A 27164-nucleotide genomic window follows, 5' to 3' on the forward strand; every position below is an offset into this window, starting at 1 on the left:
GACAAATGTCCATATGTCAACAGGCTAATTCCAGACAAAGCGGGAATTATTTCATCTAAAGCGCATTTGCTCTTAGAAGACTATCTCTAATTGCCTGTCGGCGTTTTTTTTTTTTCATATTTTAATGCGATTCAAGATTCTCGAACATTTCCACAAACTGCTGAAGTTCTTTTCATTAAAAAATGCTCGCAATTAGCTTCATTAGATAACATATTATACGAGAATGACGCTTCAGGGGTATGCACTAATTTCAGGGGTATCGCTCATTTAAGGCGATGAGTGCACGGCTAATGAGATATTTAATAGTAGATAGTAACCTCTACTTCAAGCGCAACCCACGTGCAAAAATGCAAGCCCGTAATGAAGACAATGGAAGAATCTGCCATCAAAGCAGAACTTCTGTTTTTAAAAGGAAATAAACAATTTTAAATATCCAATTCTTGACTAAACAATTATATCTTTATGCAAACTACGGAAAATTACGAAAACTTAAAGAAAATAAAAACGGCAACTGCGATTTTATGAGCAAATATCAGATTATTAGAGAAATATGAAGGACTCTTACACAGTAGTAAGATGTTCGGGCTTGAGCTAACACACGCCGAGTTGGTGGAGGGTACGCGGGGGGGGGATAAATATGAGCAGATGAACCCATTTAAAGCAACCCTTTTGAAAGGATTATGCGATCCGAATATGGAAAGCGGTCAGATAGAAAAACAAAGTGTTTCGTCATATTAAAGGCGGGCTAATTGACATTTAGCACACCGCACAACCAAGCAGCTAAGTGTTACGATGATGCTATTCTTAATATCTTGCCATGCGAATGAGACACGGCAATTCTTTAATATTAATCATGTTCAATACGGTAAGGTCAAGTAGCAAAATGTAGGATTAAAACAGTTGCTAAACGGAGCAATCAAAAACCAAGCAAGAGAATAAAGTTTTGGAACGCCAAAAAAAAATCAACTGCGAGTTATTTTAGGTGACTACCAACAAACCAGAAGTATTCGAGATTCCTCTGAACTCACCTGTATCTGAATGGTTCACTTATCTACTATAAAACGGGCGTATCAACGAAAGAATGCAGAGCTTTGCTACTCAACTTGAATTTTGCTTCCTTAAATCTGTCGCCATCTTTAAGCCAGCCAGGTCCAGATGGCGCACAGTTTGAGGGTTATGGGGCAGCACAATGGAGCCTTCTGTACCTCAACAATTCAGTTCAGGCGACTACCTGAGTAGTGGATGCTAACTCACTCCCCTCTGTAGTTTGAGATTGAGTCGGCAAATCGTCAACTCCGATGCTCAGTAAACAACTACCCCCAATTCCCTCTGAGCAGCATAACGTACAACTCAGGAGCAAGAACCAAGATCTTCGGAATTGCCTGAAAGTAAATGGTTTTTTGTTTGAGCACCAAACAGGTGCTAAATTGAATTAAGCGAAATTTATGTACTGTCAAGAAAATTGTAAAAAACTCAACAAATATCATTTTGAGTTGTGTGCTATTTGAAGTTGGCATAAAGATTGTTCATGCTATCATTTTCCTGTTATCTTGTTGGGTTTTTCGAATTATGTAAATTAATCACGATGTTCTTGTGCTAACCTTCATATCTGATAAGCGAGGCCAGCTATTTCAACTTGAATCGACTCAATCCACGCTCTTGGATTAAATTCATAGATTGGTGATAAACCAACCTTTTAAACTCATTTTGTTACATTTCACACGAATCATCCTCACGATATTTTAGCCGCTTGAAAACTAGAAGCTTAAAAGGCCGCGAGCGTAGATATTTGTGACTGTGTTTAGGTGGAAGATGAATTTTATCGTCCGGTGTGAGATCACAGCCCATTCTTATTGGAGTTTGGCCCGAAGTGGCTTGATAAAGTTCCATGCTCGGTCTCTAGAGTAGCGCTGCTGGATTATCTAACCCTTAGCTCACCCGCAGTACGCTAAAAGTTCACAAACTTTCATTCCTTTCTGTTACTATGAATCCCATCCAAACATAATTCCAAGATGCATTGCGGCAATACTGAATGACAATCAGCGAGACTTCCCTGAGATATTCAAGATGGAATCCAGAAGCTTGTTCAAAAAGAAGTTCGAGGTAATGGTAGTATTAAGAAAATTCTTGAGGTCCCTTAGCATTAAGAAGTTATGACTCACGCTTTCAAGAATTTATGCATTTACCATGCCAGCTCGTCCGATAATAAATAAATAAAATAATGTACTACTTAGTTACTTCAATGGATGTGGGTTCGAATCTGGTCTTCATAAATATGAAGGCTTATATAAAATATAATGGCGTTTATATTTTCTTAGTTTATCTTCTAAATAGTAAACAAAACCGCAGAAAGATAAAAATTAAATGGAATCAATGAAATCGTAAAATCCAGAGTGCATCCACGGCACTGCATGGCAGAAAACACCTCGCAGTTAATACAAGATCGAAGACTATTCTGTGGCTAAATCGAAAGCCAAATCAACGTCGCAAGGTAAAAGAGTTTTGTCCCGGATGATACTACTCGAATCTGAACTCTCCTTCGAGTAAGGGTCGGTTCCGTTCTGTTCTTTGGATTGGTTCTTTTGCAGACACTGGATCAGATTGTCTTGTAAGTCGCTGATCCATGGGAATCTGTTGCACAGGAAAACCGTCCATCTTGTTTTTCCCTTTTATGTTAACTGAAATAAAATCTTCAGCGAACTCTGAGGCAATAACTGCGAGAAGAGAAACATGCGTTTATTGCGCTGACTTCATGTCCTAAGGAGCGAGTGTTCTAGTTTTTGGGCTTGTGAACGATCTCAGAGAAGCTAGTCGCCACATTCCTCGATGAGCAAGCAGCATCCAACGCACCCAAAATTTGGCCAAGTTTCAAACCTGTTTTTTTAATGATAGTTCAATGAGTCTGTCTTTCAGAACCACTGCATTCACAGCGAATAACGTAATGAACATTTTCAGATTCAATGCAGAATAGTGCATTTTGTCACAGCAGAGGATTTGTGTTCATATATTTTGAGTATATTCAAGCAGTGAGAAACCGTACAATATCAACAGAAACCAATGCTAAACATATTCATAATTTTAATTCGAGTTTATTTTTTATTGAATTTTAGTAATTATAATATTAATTTTAAATAATACGAAACATCCAACTAGATATCAACTGGGGAACTTTTCAAGCTATTTCACTCCTCTGAAGTAGCTCGAAATATGATGAAATTCATCTCCCACCTTAATACATTCACCGCCAAAGCAAGATTCAAATTCGCAGCCTGCAAGTTGGAGAGCAGAGGTCAACCGAACAGATAATCGAAGTAAACGCCGAAATGAAAGTAAAAACTAAAATGAAAAAAAAATAATAAATGACGATGGAGCAAACGTAATAACCAAACAACAAAATAGTACAGTTGTGCAAAGATAATTAATTTTTAAGGATAATGTGCATGATATAGTGTATGCTAATAAAAATATACTTTTAGTCTCATTAAAAAATGTTGTGCTTACAGTTATAAACAGACTGAATCCAGAAGGTAATGCGAGCATGCTTTTGGGTCGGGGTGGTTCCTGTTCGGTGAACATGGCTCTACTCACCTATGTGGAATTTGCCTCGGGAAATTTAACTACAGGGAAACTTCCTCTTGCGTTGTAATATTTCCGCAGCGTCCTTCATCACAGAAACCCTGGATAGCTTTCCTGTTGCGCGTATCACCTACTCCGTTGTTTGTTGAATGCGCTCCTGTATTTTGATGTGTTTGTTGTTATGTACTCGATACTGAGCTGCAATGAAGCTTGACCATCGCCGTGTAGTGGCAAGTATTTCACTTCGGAGATGGCATTTACTATTTGTGTACTGTTGGGATGAGCTTGTGAAAATGCGTATTGCTGTTATTGCATGAGTCTTTGATCTAAAGATCAAGTCTCGTGATTGGGTTTGCACATCTAAGATGGCTATTTCAGTTCATACCAACAACGCGATAGTCGCCTAGGTTTTCCTGTGCTTACCTCCTTGGTGAGTGCGCTACCAGGAATGCATATCTGTAGATGGCGCGTTGTTAGATATTAGCTTCGATAACAGGTAATAATGAAGTAGAGAAATTTATAATATAATAAATATCAATTATCGTGCGTTAAATTTGTATTTATTACAACCATTTCGTTGAATCGAAATATAGCATTCTTCGGAATTTACATTCTGCAAGTTTTCCTATGAGATAGTTCATTTTTCTTCCAAATGATGTCAACTCTGTTAACAATTGTGCATAATAGTCAGACAAATAAAAATAATGCACATAAATGCCTTATTCGGTTATCTTTTTGAACCGTTTCGTTGCATATTACCACCGTGTTCGAGAATTTTTGACCTGAAAGTTGCTCTGTGAAGTTGAAAGATCCGTCTGTCTCTAAGAAAATTCCAATCTCAATTGTTATTTAGATCTTGGTGGATTGCTGGCACTCAATCGTTGTATGGATGAAGACGAAATCATCGATGCAGGGAAATAGGTTGCCTGCTGTTTCCTATCAGTCATTTCGCATAAAATTGATAATCTGTTTGCTCCAGTCTTAACAATGAGCTGAGTCTGATCAAGCAGGATGGAGATAAACGTCACCTTGGTAGTAGAAAGCGATTGTCAGTGGAGAATTAAAGAGCCCAGAATATTCGGGATTCGCTTTCAGACTTATGGATTCCGACTCTCCCTACACGCGAAGAATGACAAAACCTCTTCCCACTCAACTGGATCTCTTTCAACTGAATTCTCATCGTGTCAGACCTCACCTATGCCTTTAAGTTAAATTCAAAGGAATAAACGCATTTTTGACCTCAAAATTGCTTCTTCTTTTCCCTGACTGTCCATCATTCGCACAATGTTTATTTCGACCCGATTTGTTTCGGGTGGAGGCGACAGGAAGAGCGTGAATTGGGAACATTTCGAGTATGTTTTCGAGCCCAGACAGTGTCGTGAGATGAGCTAAAACGAGATGGTCGTCTGTCCGAGTAGGAGGAGCAGCGCTGACTGCCTCCAAGCACGGTTGCTAACACTTCGGCAGTAGCACGTGACCGCATTCCCTTCACCTCCTCGGTTTCTCATTTTCATTCTTCTCGACGTCTCGTCGAATGTTCATTACCGTTCCTTGCGCGGTCAAGCCGAAATTCTGCTCGCGCGCGTCTCTGTCGCACGTGCTCGGATGGCAGACGGGGGGAGAGGGGTGGCGAAAGAAGGGGAGGAAGAGGAGGAGGGTGTAGGCTTGCAGGCACGTGCCCAGTTCCCTACGCTGTCAAGATAAAGCGAGGTCGAGGCTTGATTGACCTAATGTGTGTCCGTGCCGCTTGTATCGGAAGGTATTAAATGGATTAGCGTGGAGCGAAGGTATACACGGGAACCATTTCTCTGAGATTGGGACGTCAACACAGTAATCTGCTCCCCGCAGATGATTTCACCTCCCTCCAGCCAACAGATAGTTCTCGAGTGGAAAGTGGGGGTTATTCTGCAGTTTAACTGGGGGGAGGGTCTTTAGACGTTATTTGTCCTGGTCATTGTGCGATAACATAATTACCATTACTGTGTGTGTGTGTTATTCGGAGAGAGAGGAGGAAGAAACTTCATTGGTATAAGTGATCGGGGATGGACACCTCGGCTCAGTTTTTGGTAAGCATTACTTGAGTCGTCACTACAACTCCCTGCTCGTGTGGATTTAGACCATTTTTAGGTTAATTAGGTGAGTTCGCTGCGCAATGAGTTGAAATTGATGTGGGCCACGTGAAGTCCGCTGTCCTAAAAGGCAATCATTTCTTTTCCCGGCATGTTTTATGGTTTCACGGAAGAGAACCGAAATCGATGCGTCAGTTCGCCGAATTATTATTCGGGTACACAACTGATCGTTTTTGTGTCGTTTGCCTTTCTCTAATTACCGAGTCCGTCCTCCAATAGGTTTCCTTAGTGCGATGAAATTCAGAATAGTCAAACAAGAGGGTTCACAAGCCCAACAGAAGAGGCTGTGCTCTGCAATTCTCATGTCAATCCCAACAAAGGAGTTTGTATGGACTGAGACCGCATGCGTGGTACAAACCAAAAGGAAATGGTAAGCATCTACAGGCCTGTTACTGTTTTGCGACTCATCAAGTGAAGTCATTTTTCACCCAAAAAGGTTACTCCGAAAAACGCGTGCTGAGGTAATCCATAAGTGTTCCACAAAAATGAAACTGTTGTAGTGGCTTTCGTTCGCTTATCGATGGTATTCACGACACACAAAAGTAACACCTACTGGAATAGTTGGACTTCTGCATGTGTGGTTGGATTTGAAGGTTGCTTACAAAACAGGATACCAATCAGAAGAATCAGATCACAATTGCATGTACGCCAGCTCCCTGTATGTACAAGAACGATCCTGTCACGTAACTAATTTAACTATTAATATGACTGCTAGTTTCCTAGCAGACACGCTCTACTAATGTGCAAAGAACACATCCTTGGAGTTCATTCATAATAACAAAATCTCCCTGCCTAAATATACAGTACGACATTAACCTGTTCGCTACTGGCTTACAATGAACTCCGCACTTCTAAACGCTGGAAAATACGATCTCTTATTCAGAAATATGAATGACTGGCACTACAATAGTGAGCAATCGGCCATTCACTCACCTATACGGATAATAATCCTGAAAAGCTACAATCATCAGGAAGAAAAAGCATAAATTAGAAATCTACCTCATTTCGAATATGAAATGAAACATTCCCATAAATCAACTGCAAGACATGTCGCTGATATTACCAGGAAGATCACACAGTTTAAAACACAGCACTCGCGCATGTCAAAGCCCACATGTAGGAGGTTTATGCTGTTTCATCCTAGATATGCAATAACATCTGTGTCGACTACGAGCTAAATGGGATAATATTACTATAGGATACAAAACGCAAACTTGATCTTATGGGAATCAAAGAGTGAGAGATGATACAACCTTCGTGAATACTGCGATGACATCACACACGATATTTAGAGTAAAACACGTGTGCTACTACTCTTAATGTCAGTTTTAACATCAGAATAATCATGAACGGATATGTTTGAATAAGAAGGCTGCAGTCAATAAACCGCAGAGCGTACAAACAGAATACTTTCAACAATACCACAATTATAAATCAAAAATATAATAACAATAATAGTCTATATATCATAAGCAGGCCCTTTTCATAACCTTCATCTTGTAGTCCCTGTGAAAATATTAAAAGGTGGAAGTTGGTGCATTAGAAGTCACTGTCAGAAGAACAACATTAGTTCGTGCACTGCTAGCTACAGAATGTAGACACGTATATGTATCGTGATGTATTAAATACATCACGATTCACTTTATATGTGTGTGTGTGTGTGTGTGTGTGTGTGTGTAAACTAGAGATATATGAGCTGGTGAACAAGCGAGATTTGGTAGTTGGACATCGTATGCAACTACCAAATCGCAGCTATCCGAGTCCATCCGCAGATAAGATTAGTAAACTTCAAGGATAGAGGATAACGAGTGTAGTAAACCCTTCCAACCAATATAGCGTTCTGTTATCATGATTATTATCTCATGTACATATGATGAATACTTTTTAAACATCAATCAAATTATTTTACATCCTGATTACACTTCTTTACTAAAACGGATTTAAAAGCATGGCCTTTTAACAGTAGAGCATTTTATGTACAAAATCAACGCAATATTTCAAATAATTCGTTCGATTGCTGCCTTTGACATAGTTTCACAGTTGAAATCCAAGTAATCAATTGAATTAACAGAAGCCACAAACAATTACAGAAGAAATTAGGGATAGAACTTCGATGTTGAAAAGATAAGCAGCTGACTATTTTTAAATAATGAAATTTAAATACTAAAATATAAACCAAAAAGGTTTATATTTTGGAGGAAGATCCTTAAAAACAGAGGAAGATCCTTAAAGAGATTTTGTGAGGCCGGAATAGGCTAGTAGGCTTAACACCGTGAAAGAAAATACTTCATCCTGTTGATCGCAGTCCATCATAAAATGGAGAGTCATTTCTTCTCCGATTAACAGCACCAATCAGTTCTGAGAGCAATTCACACAATTTTCCAGAGTTTGGCACCAACAGCTGCTGAAATACTGGAAGACGTTAAATTTCTGGTAGAAAGCGTCGTCTTTTACTGCTCATTTGAAGCATCAGTATTGATGACAGGTTGTCTTGTTGTGCCAGAGTTCTCCATTCCAGTTTGGAGATGTTAAGTCCACTGCAATATTCAGATATTATGTTCTTCAACCTCCGTGTTTACACATCCGCCTTGCAATTCATACGGAGCCTTGAAAGGGGTGAAGAGAACCATAAAAACTTCCCCAGAACGAAACACAGTTGGCCATAACTCGAATACGGTAGTTGCGATTCAAAGTACCACGAAAGTAGCCTGGCACTCAGGAAGATTCTCAAGACATCCTTCAATGAGATCAGAATGCATATCGGGATTTATTACTCCACAGGATCGGCTTCAGAGGTCCGAGTTTTGTATGCTTCCGCCCAAGTCACTCAATGTGTATTTGTTGTTAATAAAAGCTAATGATTTTCTCTGAAAAATACTTGACATGTTGACATGCAGTTCGTGTCGAGGATTATATTTGCGGCTACTCCTTCAAACAGAAAATATGATAATCTCTCAGTCAGGAGAACTGAGCATATCTCGGATTCGGATTAGCCGTGGGCCTCTACTCCTTACGATAGAAGGAATTAAGATTGTGAGGGAAGCATTTCTTTTTGGTTCATCGCATCTTCCTTAGCTTAAAGTGGATTTTATAATATAAAGAAAGGAAAAAAAATTCTACTTCGCATGTGACCTCCTCCTATCTGACGTTCAAGTGAAAAGCCCTGTTAGGTTTCTATTTTCAATGCGTGTCCTCAGATTCCTAAATCTCTGTTTCACCAAGATCGCGCATCTGCTCTTGTATCAACTTTTAAAATATCTAATTCTTCATTAGTGCTGAAAATTCTTTACCTTTTGAAGTATTCAAATAAAAATACTTTGAGCGAAGCAGCATCAAAGAATAGATGCAGTTTTTTTTTTTTTAGGCTTTTCGCGTGTGTGTTGAAGACCTTTGCAGCTTTCGGGTTGCCTGCGAGGCAATTTCTTCGCTAACAAGCATTCTCTTACAGCTCACAAAGAATGGACAGAAACTGTGTGTTTTATAAAAGGTTTATAAAACACTCCCATCATAAATCATTCCTTCGGTACATAAAAGATGGGGATTAGCCGTCTTAACTTTATTGCTACCTTTTTTGTGCACGGGGCCAATTTAATTAAAATTAATAGTGAAGCAGTAGTCTTATTCTCGATGGCCCTTTCTGGACAGCTGCTTCAAATCCACAGTAAAATTAGCGTGGGATACTCATTTTATTAAGGTTATGTAAATTCCTTGTTCTTCTGACAACTGCCTTAGCCGAGAGCTTTTGTTCAGGAAGACCGCGTGCGCGCACACACACACGAGTCGAGCGTTAGTTGCCAATATGAATATCAGAGGTTTTTGCTGGCGACAGCATAAACAAATTACGTGAATAGCATGTGCATTAAAATATCTGGCTGTTTATCATGTATCCGAAATGATCTCTACTACAAGAGACAATCCGAGCTGCTGCAACGCCCACTTCGATGCTGGCTAATCACGTTGTTAACAGATTTATTTTTTATTGCGATCCACTCTACGAATTGCGAATCGTATCAATTTGTTCACAGCTTTATGCCCTGAATCATAAATAACATTTCTAAAACAGTCGATCTTATAAGTCGATTCCCTTGCTGCTGCTTCTCATCGCACGAGTTCGTTCTTTGAATGCACTCCCATCTTAAAACCGTTCTAACAGTTCTTCAAAAGAACTTTCCTGCCCACTTCAGATTTCAATAATTTTAACTTTTCTGCTCAGAATTTCAAGATAATCACGTGACCACCATGCGCTACCGCGTTTTAGGAAATCGCTTTCCATGGAAGCCAAATGAAGGCTTGGCAGAAAACACGTGGGCATTTGATTAGATTCGGCTCAGAGACGTACTGACCAACCTACCATCTTATGGTCTGCATGTTCTCAGTTTCCACTCCAGTCTTTCACTTCGTATGGATGCAATTCTTTTTAAAGGCTTTTCCAACTGATAGCGAATTAGCCAGTCTCGTCAGTAATGTTCTTTGTCCACGATACCCGGAGGTTTTTTGTAAACAAACTACTGACCACACCAGAAAAAATGCATGAATTGACGGAAATAGGGCCCACAGATTTAGTTGCATACTTCAAAACGAGCAATCTCGTCATTCACTCCTGCCCTGGAGGACAGTTTTCGATTTTCAGACGTTCACATGGATACGAGAGTATCTCAAGTCTGCATATTTCTGCCCATGCTCTTCCTTATATACATAAGATCTTTCACTGCTGATAAGAGTACATTCCATCCCCCTTCATTTGACGAACCTTGCACTCGATCGTATCATTAAAGCTTGCGATCACCAACTGATTTCCTGAACGCCGACCTCCTTACCATTCCCCAGCGGGATGCCGCCAAAACAGTCCAGTCATGTTTGGATGTCACTCCGCTTCCCCTTGGCTTATACGTTCTTAGATCTCCAGGAAAGACTAGAAATCCTCTCTCCTAAGGGAAGAAAAATCTTTCACGTCCACCCTTTTGAAGTAGAAATCACATCACACCGCATTCATAGCCCTCTCGCTTCTAAGATATTTGGCATACCGTTTTCTGATCAAAGAACTTGGCACATAACAGCATATAAATCCGCTCACCCTTACGAAACTGATCCTGTTCTCCATTTGGAGTGAGTAATCCAAAGCTTCAAATGCCATTCAGAAGAGAACAGGAATGTATCTAGTAGATGACACTTCTCTCACAGTCGGCCCATCTTTCCTCTTTCTAATTTCTGCTGGATCTTATCTGAACCAAGTCTTCTTGCTCTGTTCTCATTCCATTTATTTTAGAACGACATTCATTGCATTCATTGTGCATTTTCCCTCAACTATGAGGACTCCCGGCTGTTCAACGAACACGGTAACTTTTTGAAAATGCCCATCATTTGCTTTCTGAAATATTTCACTTGAAGACGAAATTACCAGAAGCAAGTTGCTGACACCACTGAAACAATAAAATGTTATGTCGCAGAGAAAACACACACGCGATACCATCCATCAATTCCTTTTAAATAGTATTAGTTAAATATGCCTTAAAAGGAAGTTACGAAATGCCAAAGAAAATTGGGGAACACATTAAGTCGAGTATTGAAGTGGCGAATTCAAATTTTAGTACCCACTTAGCAATTGCTGAGATATATTTTATTTTAAGAATGAGACATCACATTCTGTAGAAAGCTTCCTGAATTGAGACCACGTTTTTCGATAAACAAATACAGGGTGGCCCCAATGGTGGAGCTAGAGCTTTTGTCGCCCCTCTCAATACACAACGAAAATACTACAAAAAGTCAAAACGACGTATAGGGAAATAAATGAAAACACTATGTTTATTTTTGAAGTAAAACTTTAATTTCAACATTCTAAAATGTTATTTTTCTTGCTTTTCTGTTAGCAAAACCGTCGATAACATTAGCGAAGTCCATTTCATAGTAATGTAGGTGATTCTTAATCAATTTTAATTTATTAAAATTATTAATATTAAACTCCACTCACAACTAACAACATTTACAGCAATTGTGAAGAAAATTCGCAGTAGTATCACAATATTTGGAACTGAGTTCTGGCGACTGTATTTTAGAATTAACTGCAAAAGTTCAAAAAGGTTGATCGGGGAGGACCGTCCCAGTCCCCCCCCCCCTAGCTACGTCTCTCGGTGGCCCATAAGTCACGAAGGGGTGTAAACGTTTAATAACTTTGATTATTTTTGTTTTTTCTTGTTATAACGAAATACAGAATGTGAAGATTGATTTTTTTTTATCAGTTATGAAACACCACATAACGTAAATATCTTCCATTTTCTGCTTCACAAAGGGGGGGGGGGGCTTCCTGTGACATGTTCCATGTCAGCTGTTAATGTTTCGGGCTGCAGCGTCCTCATTTCTTCACGAAAGTTCTCCTTCAGCTGTTGGATTGTCTGGGGCTTTCATTCTCCTTCTTCCTCGGATAACCCCATAGGAAGAAGTCGGAAGCCATCAGAGCTGAAGAACGTGGTGGCCAATTAAAATGGCGCCGATATGCTGTTTGTTAGAACAATCGAAAACTGCTTTTCAAAATAAAATCGAACGATTTTGGTTCGGGTTCGTTGCTAGGGTCTAAATTTATCGTGATTAATTTCCCAAATGTTTCTTAGAATAGCTGAAAAGAAAATGAAAAAATAATAATAATGATAATCAAAAACGTTATTAAATGTTTAAAACCCTTCGTGACTCATGCGACACCTAAGTAACCCCACAAGATTCGTCAAGATAAAATAAAATAAAGAGTCTAGAAACAATTACACATATTGGATGCTATCAGAACTTCCCAACTGGTGCATATAAACAAGGGATCAGAATAATAAAAAACGTTAAATTAATTTCTCTAAACGCGTTGGATCAAATGTTACTGCGTTCTTAGCATCGTGCATGTCTTAGGTCAGCGATAGACTTTTAACGAAAGCAAACCAACTTGATGTACGATTAGGCCTTGAATTTTGCTACATGTGCGAGGATCCTTCGCATTTCTGAGGCTTCGTTCCTTGAAGACCTGGTATAATGTTGGCTTGACGCAGCTCCACATCTTCAAGATTATCGTGTTAATAGCAGTGATGAGGTCATTCTTTGAGCAGGCGGACAGCCTAGATCTCGAGAAAAGTATTCCTGGTGGGCAGATAACGCTGTTCGCTTTGTATATAAAAAAGGAACTTGAGCAACTCTTATAAATAAAAAGTGATTTGTTTTAATGCGAAAAATTAATATTCAAGTGTGCAGTCCGTAACATGGCCAGCTTCGATAAGTCCCTTTGGTTAAAAACGCTCGGATTCAAATCCCGTGTAATACGTCGATAGTGTATAGCATGCCACGTGATTTACATCAGCATTGATTTGTGTGTGACCTCATCCACATAAAGTTGTCAACCTAAAGTTCTCTAAAGACAAACTTGAAACTCAAGTGGAGACGAAATGGGAAAAGACAAAGTTGGCAATGACAGGTACGATGTGGAAATGTCAACTGCCCAGGCATATTGCAATCCCATTTATCGTTTTTTTTTTTCGTTTGAAACCAGCTCAGTGCATACAGATATATGATCTTTATTTTTAAACAAATAACATGATTTTGAGCTCCAGTGCATTTTGCAACTTGGTGTAAAATGTAGAAAGCGGTTCGTAGCTAAACTACTGCATGGTTCAATTGTTAACTTACAACTATTTCGCTCCCCTTTGAATAAAATATCGTAGCCGCTGAAAGCTGTTTCGAAATATTTACCTGGAAAAAAGCACTCGTTTCCTAAAATGGAATATTTCCAAAACCGCCTACTCGAATGAGTCATCCTAAACTTCGCATGTTTGGCTTACTCTTTACGTGAAACTGCGTTATTTAGAAGGCAGAAAACATTTCACCAGCAAAGCCTATCCAGACCGGGGATTGAAGTATTTTTCTTTTTGAATGACCTCCGAATGCAGTTGGCATGGAAGCGGAAAGGAAACCAGTTTTTGCCTCACAAGATACGATGGAAGAAGCGAAGTAGTGGGAATAAGGACCACGCAGTTGGGCTGCAAGTGGATGCTAATTGGCAGCTGCGAGAGTTTTTGAAGACAACCGCAAAATGATGGATGGCGACTTGGATTTTTTGAAAAAAACTCTCATGGAAGTCTTTGTAGGAAATCCACGGAGCTTCAACGTGAGTTGCTGTACGAGAATGCAGAGGACTTTGCTCTTTGTTGGACATTAGGAGGCTTACAGGAACATCCTCAATATACCAACAGAAAAGATATTTCGATAGTAATGGAAGACTTTAATGCAAAACGAGAAAGTATTCTGAGGTCTTGGAAGGGGTGACGGAGTAAATTTTGGACTGAAGAAAAAAATGAAAGAGGCGAGTGAATCCTTGAATTTTTGAGACAACATAAATTGTCTCAAAAATTGGTTGGTGATCACTTTATTTTTGTTTATGTCGAGTCACAAATAACCACAGACTTTATCTGATGGGTAAGCTAAACCGTACTGATATGTTAGTCAATAAGAAATTAAAAAATATCATCCAAAATGTAAAACCCTAAAGAAAATGGATTCCGAAGAAGAAATTCTATCAGCAAAAAGAAATCTTAAATTCAAAACAATCACCAATAGAAAAAGACCTACAAGGCATGAACATCTCGAAATTAAACGATTTAAGTACACAAAACGCGTTTCCTGGAAAAAAAATTATATAATGGTAGCCCTAAATCTCGGAAACAGAATAATTTAGGGAAACGTGTAATAGTAGATGTATTCAAGTCTGTAATGTTTGCTTTAACAAACGTTAAAGCGACCTAATAATTGGCATACTACTGATATAATAGACACATCTGGTAAGGGGGGGGGGGGAATGAAAGGATAAAGAAACTTTCTGCTCGTAACCTGGATTAGTAGAAAACGACAAACAGTTAAGAAACAAAATGACACGAAAATGTAAATAATGCGAAATTAGTTTATAAAACAATAAAAAGTTTCAAAAACACAAACTTATACCACAAAAATGAAAGGTAAAAGAGACGATCTGAAGTTAGAGAAAGAAAGTCTAAAATTTGGATGGGCCATTTCAAAGAAATATTCGCGAAAGTCAACACTTTGCAACATATTGTAGATGAAAAAAGAGACTGCGCTCAAACAAATAAAAACAGAAAAAGCTACGAGTGGAGACGAAGAGTTGGAAGGATGGATGAGAAACAGCAGTTATTAAACGAACTCTTAAATTCTGCGGAAATTCCTGTTGCGTGGAAGCAATTTCCTTGCATAAAAACCGAGGTATTGGGGAATGCGCAAATTATTATTATTATGCAACACCTCCAGGGAGTCCAAAGACTCGTTGAGGGAGGGCACCTCCTCCACAGCTCTCTGCTTCCACCACTCAATCCACCTACAACTACACCAGCGCTATCTACCGCCCACCAACATCACTAGTATTTCAAAGACAATCACAACATCCATGCCCACGGCGGGATTCGAACTCGCAGTCTTTTGGCTGCAGAGCGGATACGCTATCCACTCGGCCAACAATTATAAACCAATAATATTCTTTAATCGCACACAAATTATGTATATTTCTGATACAAAATAGAATTAAAACGACTTATGATCAACAATTAGGTGAAGAGCAAGCAGGATTTAGGCGATCCACAACTGATGCAGTCTACACTCTTACATTAGCTGAACTGATGTGGGTGGGTGGGGGATTATCGAATGTTGACCGCTGCAGACTTTTTTTTTTTTTAAAAAAAAAGCGTTCGACTCAATAAGAAGAAATAAACTGTTTCAAATTTTAGAACAAAAAGTAAAAGACGAAAGCAAACTCTGTTCATTCTCTAGTTGGACAAGAATACTACGACAACCACAAAATTTTGATCAGGTAAGACTTCTGAAATACCAGTGGATGGAGGTGTCATGCAGCAACTGGTAAAAGAGTATCCACGAAAACATTGGATTCACTGGGAATGGACGAAATTCACATCAGAGTTTGCATATGATACAGTACGTGTACATTTACAGATAATAAGGAAAATTAATAGCAAAAACTACGCAATGCAGACAAATAAATTTCAGTAAAACCAACACAATGACAGTACGTAAAAATGGAGAAGTGGAAGGAGATAAGCAGGATAAAGAATTCCATTCTGTTAAATGCATAATTTAGGGTGGTCTGCTATAACCAAACTGACAAGCATATGAAAATACACATCTCTCCAAAGAACTTGAAATCAAGTAGAGCTCAGTGGTACTCCGCGCAGTTCTTTATGGCGTAAGGACTTGGATTTTCACACAGAAACAGAGTTTGGCAAGCTTTGAAAACAAATGTGAGGGAATTAAAGGCAACAGTTTGGACGAAACCAAAACTCGTCAGGTGATCAGGGTAGAATTACTGAACCATATTTTCAAAATAAGAAGTAATCCAAGAAAAACAGTGACAGTAGTATGGTATGGACATCTGGACAGACTGCTTAACGGAAGATTTCCCCAAATTTCCAAAGCGGAGAAAGGAAGCGTCTAACTAGTCGGAACTCGTACGGCAATTCACTAACTTGGCTGTAGATAAATAGAACCGAAAAGTTCATGGTAGCTTCGCGGATGTTGACGAAAAGCAATCGTGGATTGGATAGCAAGGCCTGGATTGTTTCTGGGAGAAATTGGGCTGGATTGACTTTAGAACCGATCACATTATCTTTTATGTAGTATATAAAAAGTTTAAAAAATATCCACATGATCAGGATTCTAAACGGTTTCTACTAATACAGAAGTCTAATGCACTCTTCATTAAAAGAAATGAAACTTCAGTTTACGATACGGTTGACATTGACAAACAATATTAGATCTACACTGTGGAACCACATTTCATAAAGATAAGCTAAAAAGGGAAAAAATGATTTATTTAAAATTTATACACCACTCAAGATTTCTTCGAAAATATTAAGAGAGAAATTGATAATAAAAAAAAATTGACTGCTGAAAAATTTGGACAAAATAACTTCTTTTGAAAGAATCAATTTCGGTTCAAGCAAAAGTGAAGTTTAACATAGAACATAAAAGATGATGCAGTACTAATTTTCTCTACAGACACAGCCGAACAAATGAAAACCATCGTGGATGCTGATCTTTTGAAAGTAACAAACTGGTTCCAGTCAAACACACTCAGTCTGAATGTCTCAAAAACTAAATACGTCAATTTTAACTTGCGAAATACAACTGGCAAAATCAACTTCACTGCACAATTAATTTTGCACGATTGGAATTGCAGGACAAATTCAAATTGCAACTGCGAGAAAATAGAAAAAGTTAGTGTAATAACTTACTTGGGATTAAAAATTGATAGAAACCGCATATCACCGATGTCGTAAATAAAGTAAGGATTATGTTAAACATACTTTACTGGCTAAACACATTCTTAAATTTAAATAGGCTAAAAATATTATATTCTGCCTGGATTCAAAGCACACTACAATATGGTATTTCAAGTTGGGGAGGAATCTATCGCACTACTCTGAAACCTTTAGTCTCCACTCAGAATAAAGTAATTCAAATCTTAACTAGAAGCAAATACAAGGATACTGCAATGTGTAATAAATACACCATACCAAACATACTATCCCTTAGATATTTATACGTCTATAGGGTACTGTTATTCATAAAAAACGATAAATATCAAACAAGATGCTTTCCTTAGTAGACATAAGGGCCTAAAACATGTAGTTCCTAAAGCAAATAAAGAAGCAACACACAAACATTATGCTTATTTGGCCCCCAAAATATATAGTACCTTACCTTAACAATAATCAGTCACATTAAGCCAAGCAAATGCAAGACTAATCAAAGACTTTCCTTTTCTACAGAAACGAGGGAAGTCTGTTCGAAATAATTGTAGAAATTCTTAGATTAGAAAACCTTTTCTAACAGATCGGTTTATTCAAGGATCCAGTCTCGTAAAATGCAAAATCAAATAGCGCTATTTAATTACAAAACCAAACTAAACTGTTATAGTAGCATATTACTCTCTTCTCTCACTCCGTGTGAGAGAAGAGAGTAATATGCTACTATAACAGTTTAGTTCGCGTATAATGTCGCATTATATAAAAACTAAACTTTATGTATATGGAATCTGGACGAAGTGTTGCTCTCAGGTCACGCACGAATATCCAGAATTGTGCACCTGGAATATAAAATTTTGTTTAAAATGATTTCATAATTAAGATTAAAAAGAAGTAGTTAGAACAAATAATCTTTTAATACGTTAAGAATAACTGGTTTGGCGATTGGACCGCGATAAAAAAGCAACGAGATCGGTTGACAGCTTTGGTGAACTTCATGCGTTCGCTCACTCATCAGACGTATTTCATGAAAGGCTCTGCAGAGCATAAACAAAATGGACTTTTTTTATTTCTTCTGGAACGGAGTTGAAATCAGCTTGTGTAGATCTGGACTATTCGTACAAACGTCTGGACTGATTAGGAGCCGATTACAATCAATCGATCATTCAGATTATTTACCAATGAAATCGTAGAATGTAAAAAAAAAAAAGAAAGAAGGAAACTTAAAGAGTGAAAAAACAAGACATTATCATTATCACGAAGGAAACTCACTGCAAATCGCTTTCTTTCAGGCATTTGTTAGAAATGCCAAGAATTCGGTGTGGAATGAGCGGTGAAAGCCCTTCTGCGGTTAGTTACACACCTTCCGAAATCGACAGTCAAATTGCTGAAACTGTAGAAATGAGAGAAACCCCTCTCCTTTGATGGAACAAGGAGACCTGTTAAATGTAGCCTAAACAGATATTAGTTATAAAACAAATTACTCTTTGTTGGTGTTGGAGGTGACTTTTGCACTCACCAACATCGAAGCGAGAGCCCTTGACCCTTTTTCCCTACTTCCATCCTCTTTAAATCATTCTCCAAGTGCTGTCTATCAGCAGCGTCTTTGATTTGCCTAAGCATCTCTTGACAGGGCCTTCCCAAGATTATTTATATTGTAAAATGAACAATGGTCCAAGGATTGATCCCAGGATCACCTTAAACTTGGCAGATTTATCCCCCACACACACCATTCACCCATTTCTGATGCTTATCTGTCAGCCATCCACTTACCCAAGTGAATAATTTACATTCCCATCTCATAGTCGCTTATTATAAGTGCAAGCTGCTCAGACCTGACCCCTTTTATTTGTAAACCCTTGCCGTCTTTCGCAAAGGGTAACTTTCTCGTCAACTCCTTTCCCCATGCGAGCGCTTGCCCACTTTTCTTAAAACTTCACAATAACGGCAGAGAAATTGATAGGTCGATGGTCAGACATCAGCCTCGTACAATTCTTTCCATTCATGTGGGATCTTTCCTGAGTTGAGACCGAATTACACGAAAATGCTATGGATCTAGCCAGTTCCGTTGAACATTACTTTAGCATGCGTGCTGATATCCCATCAATCGCGATTGTCGAATTCTTATGAAGGTTATGCAACAGCTCTTGAGTTTGAGGTATGTGAGAAACTGATTCTTGATCCAGTGTAGTAGATGTTAGATGCATCAGGTCAATACATTTGAGGGAAGAGAGTACCGATTATATGAACAATCGCATCTGCTTCTGCTATAAGGGTCGATAAGACTGCAGTCAGTAAAATTATTTTTCCCACATTCACACTTTCTTTTACATCATAACGATAAACTCTTTTGTATTGCCTGCTCAATCAATTCCTCTTTATACTCCAACTTAACTTTCCATGAAATCCTCGTTCTTTGGTCTGCGGTTTATATATTTACTAACTCCTCACTCTCCTTAATATCACGTTTGTTTTTGTTGACAACTTTACTTTTATCCCCAGAAAAATTAAACTTTTGATACTGTTTGGTGTTTTGGAGAACAAAAAATGCTAAGGGTTGAATGGGACATGAAATGGGGGATTTTCATGTGGTTCCTCATGTAGGAAAAGCACGCTAACAGCCACAGGTACGCATGGCAGTTCCATTACATCCAATAGCGTTGCTGGAAGTACCTCAAGGGATGGCTGAAGAATGGATAGAAGAATCATTCATCAACTGGATGAGTAGCCGCGTAAGAATTACATCAGTTCTGTCATGTACGCCATCAAGTACTCTCAATTTTCTCAATTTTGTCTTCACTTCCCCATAGTTTTAATTGACTAAGATCGTGTACCATTCAGTAAATATATGTCCGAGTCGTAACCCCTCAAATCGAAGAGCAAAAAAGGCAGAGATCCCCGTTGACTCTTACAACGTAGTGTGCGCCCATCTTCCGATCTAAGCTCAAACCTTTCGTAATCCTGGAAATAAAAAAACAAAAAGCCATTCATTGCCGAACTTTTGGATCGCCCCTTGTATAAGGAGGACTGGAAAGAAGCGAAATCTTCCCACCACTGTTGTTGTAATGCGTTTGAAAACGCCTCGTGAGATGCTTACGGCGGAGGACTTTGAGCAAATCCATCTTCGAATAGTGAAAGCGATCTTATTAGCCGAATGACACGAGCATAGCGAGGCTGTAACTTACCGTAATCCTCCCCATTCATTGCGTGTATCAAGTTTTATTGGAGATTTGCTAGACTGTGTCGTTATTTAGAGATAAATATAGTCAGTACAAATCCATTAATGTCGAATGTGGCGTTTAATGTTTTTCGCTGTTTAGCTGTTTTTCTGCCGTTTGCTAAGCCTCCGTGTTAGCTCTTAATAAGAGTACATAAACCCTTAAGCCCTGTGAGGTTCGGTAGTGAAGTTAATTAGATACTTTCAAGAAGAATTGCCCATTTGACTCGGAAAATTACTTGTAAATAAAGAAAAGAACTAAACAGACAAAAGAGAACAATGAGCGATAGAACACGCGGCTTGAAATATTCATCAGTGGAGGAAAAGTATTTGGACACGCTTACCAAACGCAAATCGCCGAGGAGCTTTTTATGTCTATGGTGGCGCCATCTGCTGTGCATATCGGATATGTAGCAGCGTGAAGTGACAGCTTTGGCATGTTTTCCCAACAATATTTATTGAGTTGGAACACATTCGTAACATTTCAATTAAAAATTATATAAAAGTAGCACCGAAAGGAAACAGAAATTAGGAAAAGAAAAATAATACAAATGAAAACAAGTAACTGAGGTAACGAAAAAATAATATTTAATACTAAATAAATTTTAAAATGAAAGCAATCCAAAAATAACCTACAGTGGAAAATGACACAGAAATAAGTAATGGAACCTAAGAAATTCGCCGAGGGAGGCGGTAAATAAAGGGGCAAATAACAAGAATATGCTTAGCCAAGAGTAAACGTAAAATAAAAATAGAAAAAAATAATAATAACTTAATTAAACATACCCACGCTAACTGCATGTTTACATCATTTCGTTGGCGAAGCTCACAAAATTTTACGATTATTAATCAAATTAAAGGCAAACCTGAGGGAACCGTCATTCTTTTGGATTTTTCAAAAGAGCAGCGCGAGCGTTTAGATTTCTATTTTTGTTTCAAGTCCTCATTTTGGTCCATGCAAATTATACTCGACTTCATTATATGCATAATTGCTTCCCTTTTTATGGGGTTATTACAACAGGCTCAAGTTCCGGAAGTCAGTCGCGATGCTCTGACTTGCACTGCAGTTCTGTGTAGCACAAAAAGAGTATGTGCTGCACGTCGCCCAATCACACTGAAAGCTACACAACTGTCCGTAGATATTAACATCATTCCGATGAGAACAGTTCATGGCGACATCTTTTCTTTTCTTTATTTTGCATTTTTAGGGACTTCGACAAAATTAAACGCACCATTTGACTTTATTTGAAAATAAAAAAAGTGACCAAAACTACTTAATTTTTATGAAGTTGAGGTTTAGCTGCAAGATAAGTGGTTTGCGAGTTTGTCTATGTTCAACACAACAAACCTGCGGTGTGCGCAAGTATAATGGGGGATTTTGAAAGGGAATGCGCGTCTATCTTTCACGGCGAAAGAGATTCCCGAATACTGTGCTATACATTTATAGCGAATTTATAGCATACCGAAGTGCCATACGTTTTCGTTAATCTTGTGGTATTTCGTCTTGCAAGGCGTTTGGAACCTTTCGAAGTATTAGACCCTCGCTAGAAAACCAAAGAGCTCTGGATGGTGTTGGGTAACACCAACAAACAAACAAACTTTAATTCGATTTCATCTATAATTACAGAAAAAAGTAAAACCCTTTATGGACTAAAGCATACTTTTAATTCACCTCACCTACAGATTTATTTATAACAATCCTTCATCTTGAAGTACACTAACAAAAGCTAAACAAATCTACGTGGGATCGCAAAACAAAGTACCCATCACCAGCAATATGCTGTCGGTCTTCCAACTCGCACTCAACTGCGATCCGAGAGGCTGCCTATTAAACGATAAGGTTGACCACTCCATCCATCAACGTTTTCGTGCAATTACCAATCCAAAAACAGAGCATGGACATAATTGGGGGAAGGAGCTATTTTGCTTGCTCTGAAAACAGATTTTTAGGACAATTTCAACACGACAAAAGTGACATGATATTCTTGGTAAAGTGATCCATTCCTTGCTCGCTTCTACACCCTGAAAGACCAATGGTATCACATCACATTCCTGCTAAATGCTTCTAAATAGTTTTCCTTGAAATATTTTTAAAGAAGCAATCACGAATAAATGAAGAAGCATTATTAGCGCGTGTAAAATGCTTTTAAAAAATTCTCCAGGTGTTGAAAGGAAATTTACTTTATACGAAGCTTTGAAAACGAGGACTGAAAAGTGCGATATTCCAAAAACCGAATGTTTTCGAAAACACAACGCAGCAATATCGTAAAACGGGGTCACTTTAAACGAGTATTCTTTTCGCCATGGTGTTACCCATATAACAAGAGACTACGAAGAAACCACGCGCAACTTCGATGGAGCCAAATTTCAGAGGGTGGTATTACAGTTGACTATATAAGCACATGCACGATACAAAGGGGTCTGGTAGACTTCTGGTAATCGATTCTAATCACCAAATTAAGGAATACTTGATTTTTTCTTCCCCTCCTCATGTATTATACAGGTTTGTAGCCCCCTCTTTTTTGGAAAGCTTGGGTTTTAAACTCGTAACTCGAAGAATGGACAGCTGAACTCGTTCGGTTTCAATATCCCGTTAAGGTTCTAACAGAAGATTGCGAGAGTTGTCGCATCATCCTGAAGCCTTTAAATTTTCGCTAAAACATGAACTGAGCTACCGATGATAATAAAGGGTGGAGATGCTATTTACCGATTTTCAAAAAAAGCAGGTAAAAAGTTATGCGCGATTTCTTTGCTCATTCCATTATGTTTGGAATCTCTCTAGATAAAATGGGAACCCCTCCTCTATGACAGGTTAGCGTGCATTTCTGTCTCCTGCGCAATAACCCTTCGATTAATCTTGAAAATTTGTTCGGGTTTCCACGATGCTACCATCTAAATTGTCCAACACCACAATAATGGTTATGTCAGTCTCTACATTTAGAATTCATTGGGTTCCTATTGTGGTCTTGTAGCGTTTCGATTTTTTTCGCGCCTAAAATTAAATGATTCCAAATTAAATAAATGTAGTAATCGATTGTTTATTTTTCTCTTTAGAAGCTGCGTTCAACACAAATCTACACGAACACCATCTGGATGTGCTGCCATCTAGCGTCATTGTGTTCTACTATTATATTTACGTGATAAAAACCTACGTCTCGTACTGCTTTTAACTACAGCGTTTCGTGTGGTGGAGCAGAGCACATCGACGCCTGTGTGTATTATGCGTCACAAGAAGAAATGAGTAATTTTTGAAAAGCAGAAAAGATAACGAAATGTAAAGCAAACATATCCTTTTGGCAGGACCGGTCCGAGAGTATCTGATTCCCCTAGACAAAGAAAATTTAGGCGCCCCTATACATTGTCTATATATATACATTGTCTATATATATACATTGTCTATATATATATATATATATATATATATATATATATATATATATATATATATATATATATATATATATATATATATATATTTTTTTTTTTTTTTTTTTTTTTTTGTCATACTCACACAAACATTCGTTCACCTACACATGTGGATATTTATAAAAATAATAAATAAAGAAATAGAGAAAAGGCGAAAATAATGTAAGATCATCAGCGAGCACCAGGACGGCCTCACTTATTTCAGTTTTTTATTATTACTCAAGGTTTTACTAATTTTTTTCGAAGGTTGTAGTTTTCCCCCGAACTATGTAGCAAAATCTGGTGCCCCTAAGTCTTAGTGCCACTAGGCGATTGCCTAGGTTCACCTTATGATAAAACCGGCCCTGCCTTTTTTGGGTGTGTGTGTGGGGGGGGGGGGGGAATCATTCACACATTACATATTGGGAATAAAATTAAAATTTGTTCAATGCATGTATGTTCTTGCTTAGGGATGGCATCATTGAAGCACCCAGGGAGGGGGTCAAGGGACCTACCCCAAAGAAAAAGGAAAAACACACTAGAAAAATTTCAAAAAATCTTCTCCTAATTAAAATTCTTTTTTTTTTTTAAATTTATGTTGTATCGTGTCTTCTATTTCTATACTACTTATGAATTAGCGGTCACATAAGGTGGGAATACCCTATAGCTCTCGGAAATCACGGCCGCTGTGAACGCAAGGTGAACGAAGTAGTGCTCGGGCGCTACTTCGTTTGCCTGAGCGGTGCCAGAGGAGATGGAGATCACTGGTATCATGTACTGGTGATCACTGCAGATGCTCAGTCATGGCTAGTATGAAATGCGTAGTGTCTATTCTCAAATCGTGTACTCAACTCTCCCTCCCCCCGCTCCGAGATCAAATCCTGAGTGCGCCACTGGATGGCATCATCAATAGAAGCGGCTTTCTCCTTATGAACTGATCATTGAGGTCCAGTGCAAATGGACTACACGACCTACAGCAGGCGAAATGATAGTAATATGCCGATCTGCCTTCCCCAGTTCTCTGCAATTCGGGCAGAGGCATCCTTACCGATATTAGTGGAATTATGCCAAACTGACTTCGCCATAATATTTTAACAAATGAAATTCAAACCATTCTGGAGGTAGCACGAGAACATCTTCTGCCTAAACAGTCTTCTCACCATTTCTCCCTTCTTCTCTAAATACTAGTTTTAATCTTTTTTTCTTTCAATTTATTTTAAAAACTATTTTGATATTTTCTTAGAAAATATCAAAACAAATGTTTTTTCTTAGAAGTTTTTTTTTTATCTGGAGATCAAAAATCACGAAGTCCTCACGAATGCAACACTGAGGTACTCCTGGTGGGTGTAGGAATATGCAGGTACTGCTCCAGTGAAAAAGAAAAGACCCCACACCCCTTTTTCCTCATACACACACACACACACACACACAAGAATTACGAGCTCATGTTGGTTACGCAACGCTTACTAGAGGAGTATTTGTTTTTGTTTTTTTTTCCTATTGCAAATAAACAATTGAGTATTTTATAAACCGAATTAGTGGAACAAAAATGTTTGAAATATTTGAATTTTATTTCAATTTTAAAAATGGATAAAATAAAGTAGATCGCGAATAACATTGCTAGACAGGAGACAAGGATAGTATGAATAGAGGCTTGGCAAGTCTTAGATTGATATTTTTCATTGGATGCCCTCCAGACGAATACGAACATCATTTCAAAAGTCCTGCGCGTGCGTGGGTGATACAACAGGTTTTCCTTCACATCAGTTGCAAACCAGACTGAACAGAAGCGCAAGCATTTTTTTTTCTGTTTTGTTTTTAGTGTTTTCTTGTTATATGAAAGAAAACTTGAAAATTAAGGAAGAAATCGACTCGGATCGGCTTTATGCAACCAGATCACTCATTTTCGTGATTGGCAATGCGAAGCCATATATTTCACGCCATATACTACCTGAGCTCACGGAAAAGTATGGATGACAAGTACTTTGTGTACCTTCTCCCTCCTAGTGCAGTACTTGCATGAGTCTTACAGACTCGTGATCCTCCACATCTGTTCTTTAAGTTGAAAGGACCACTCCGGAAGACCCTCTACCCTGTCGCTGAAGAAGTTTCTTTGTACTGAAGCGACCGACTTAAGACGTCAACATAAATTTGCCGACTTCAGTCCAAGACTATCCCAAACGTTGAGCATCAAAGATAAAAAAGAGTGAATATTGAATTTGAAACATCTAAATTAAATGCAATGATTAGTTTTAAAAGACAGATGCAGTGTCATCATCTTCACGAACCATGGGCTCACTGCCCGTTGGTGTCCGAAGCCTCCTTCACTATTTTCTTCCACTTTTCTTTGTCCAGTGTCTGTAAACCCATTCCACGTTAGTTCTTCCATTCGTCTATCCATTCTCTGTGATGCAGTATAGTTTTATTTGTATTTACCAATAACACTGTTTCTTCATACCTTAAAATGTCCACCACTGTTGTATATTTTTTAGGTTTTTTTTTCACTTTATCAAAGTATCACAACCCCAGACAATATTTTCAATTTGTCATTCACTTCGCTATTTAATCTCAAAATGGATAGCTTATTGCCCAGTCTTATTTTGGAGTCAAAGTACTTGCGATCATATAAAAATGTTTTTAATTTATTTTTAAGTAGCGATGGCATAACACTGAGTTATCGCCTCATCTCGTATCACGATGTTCTGCTGGACATCCAGCACATACGAAAGGGGTATCATTATATTGTATATGTAGATCTATATTACGTTCAACAATTGTCAATCTGGAGTAAGAATATGATTTTAAAAGCTTTCAAGTATAAAAACACTGACTGTTGGGTTGTGTAGCACTTTCCCATTTTGTAGCACTTTCCCAAATCCATGGATTCCAAATTACAATATTTGGCTGATGTAGGAGTAAATAAATTTTCGTAAATCTGTAAGGGACTTGCTTTCTTTGACTTTCAAGTAATAGAATTCTCCACACGATTTATCTCTTTTTTTTTTTTGTTGTTGTTGTTTTGTTAAACTGATGGCACGAATCCTCCATTAAGTTATCTTCAAAACTATTTAACTGGTAGAACTGATGTCGGTTAAATTTCTTTCCCTATGTCAAGATAGTTATTATATCTATTACACACGTGATTCGGCTAATAATGGGTGATCTAGTGCATAGATGGCGAACCTGTAGCACGTCCGAGAATTTTGCTGGCACGTCAACGATTTACAGGTGATATCCTTTTATACGCTTATAAATTATTCAACCTTTTTTTCTTTAATTATTACAACGCGCACAAGTTAAATTTTCTTTTACACGAAAGAAACTAACCAACAAACACAAAGCCTACTGTAGGAACGATGCCCAGCGGCTGATGTAAAGAACCTCTACCATTGGCTGATGGGCATAATAACGACTCAGCTGATAGAAAAGAACTGTGTTTAGTCGCCAAAACTTTTCATTATTTAAAAGCTTGTTAATTAAGTCAAGTTTATTATCTTTAATATTTTTAGCATATGAAAAGTCACCAGCTGCAACTTTATCAAAACA

This window comes from Typopeltis vanoorti, chromosome 7, assembly GCF_054136105.1.
Source record: "Typopeltis vanoorti isolate ZY-2024b chromosome 7, IOZ_Tvanoo_1.0, whole genome shotgun sequence".
Taxonomy (NCBI): Eukaryota; Metazoa; Arthropoda; class Arachnida; order Uropygi; family Thelyphonidae; genus Typopeltis; species Typopeltis vanoorti.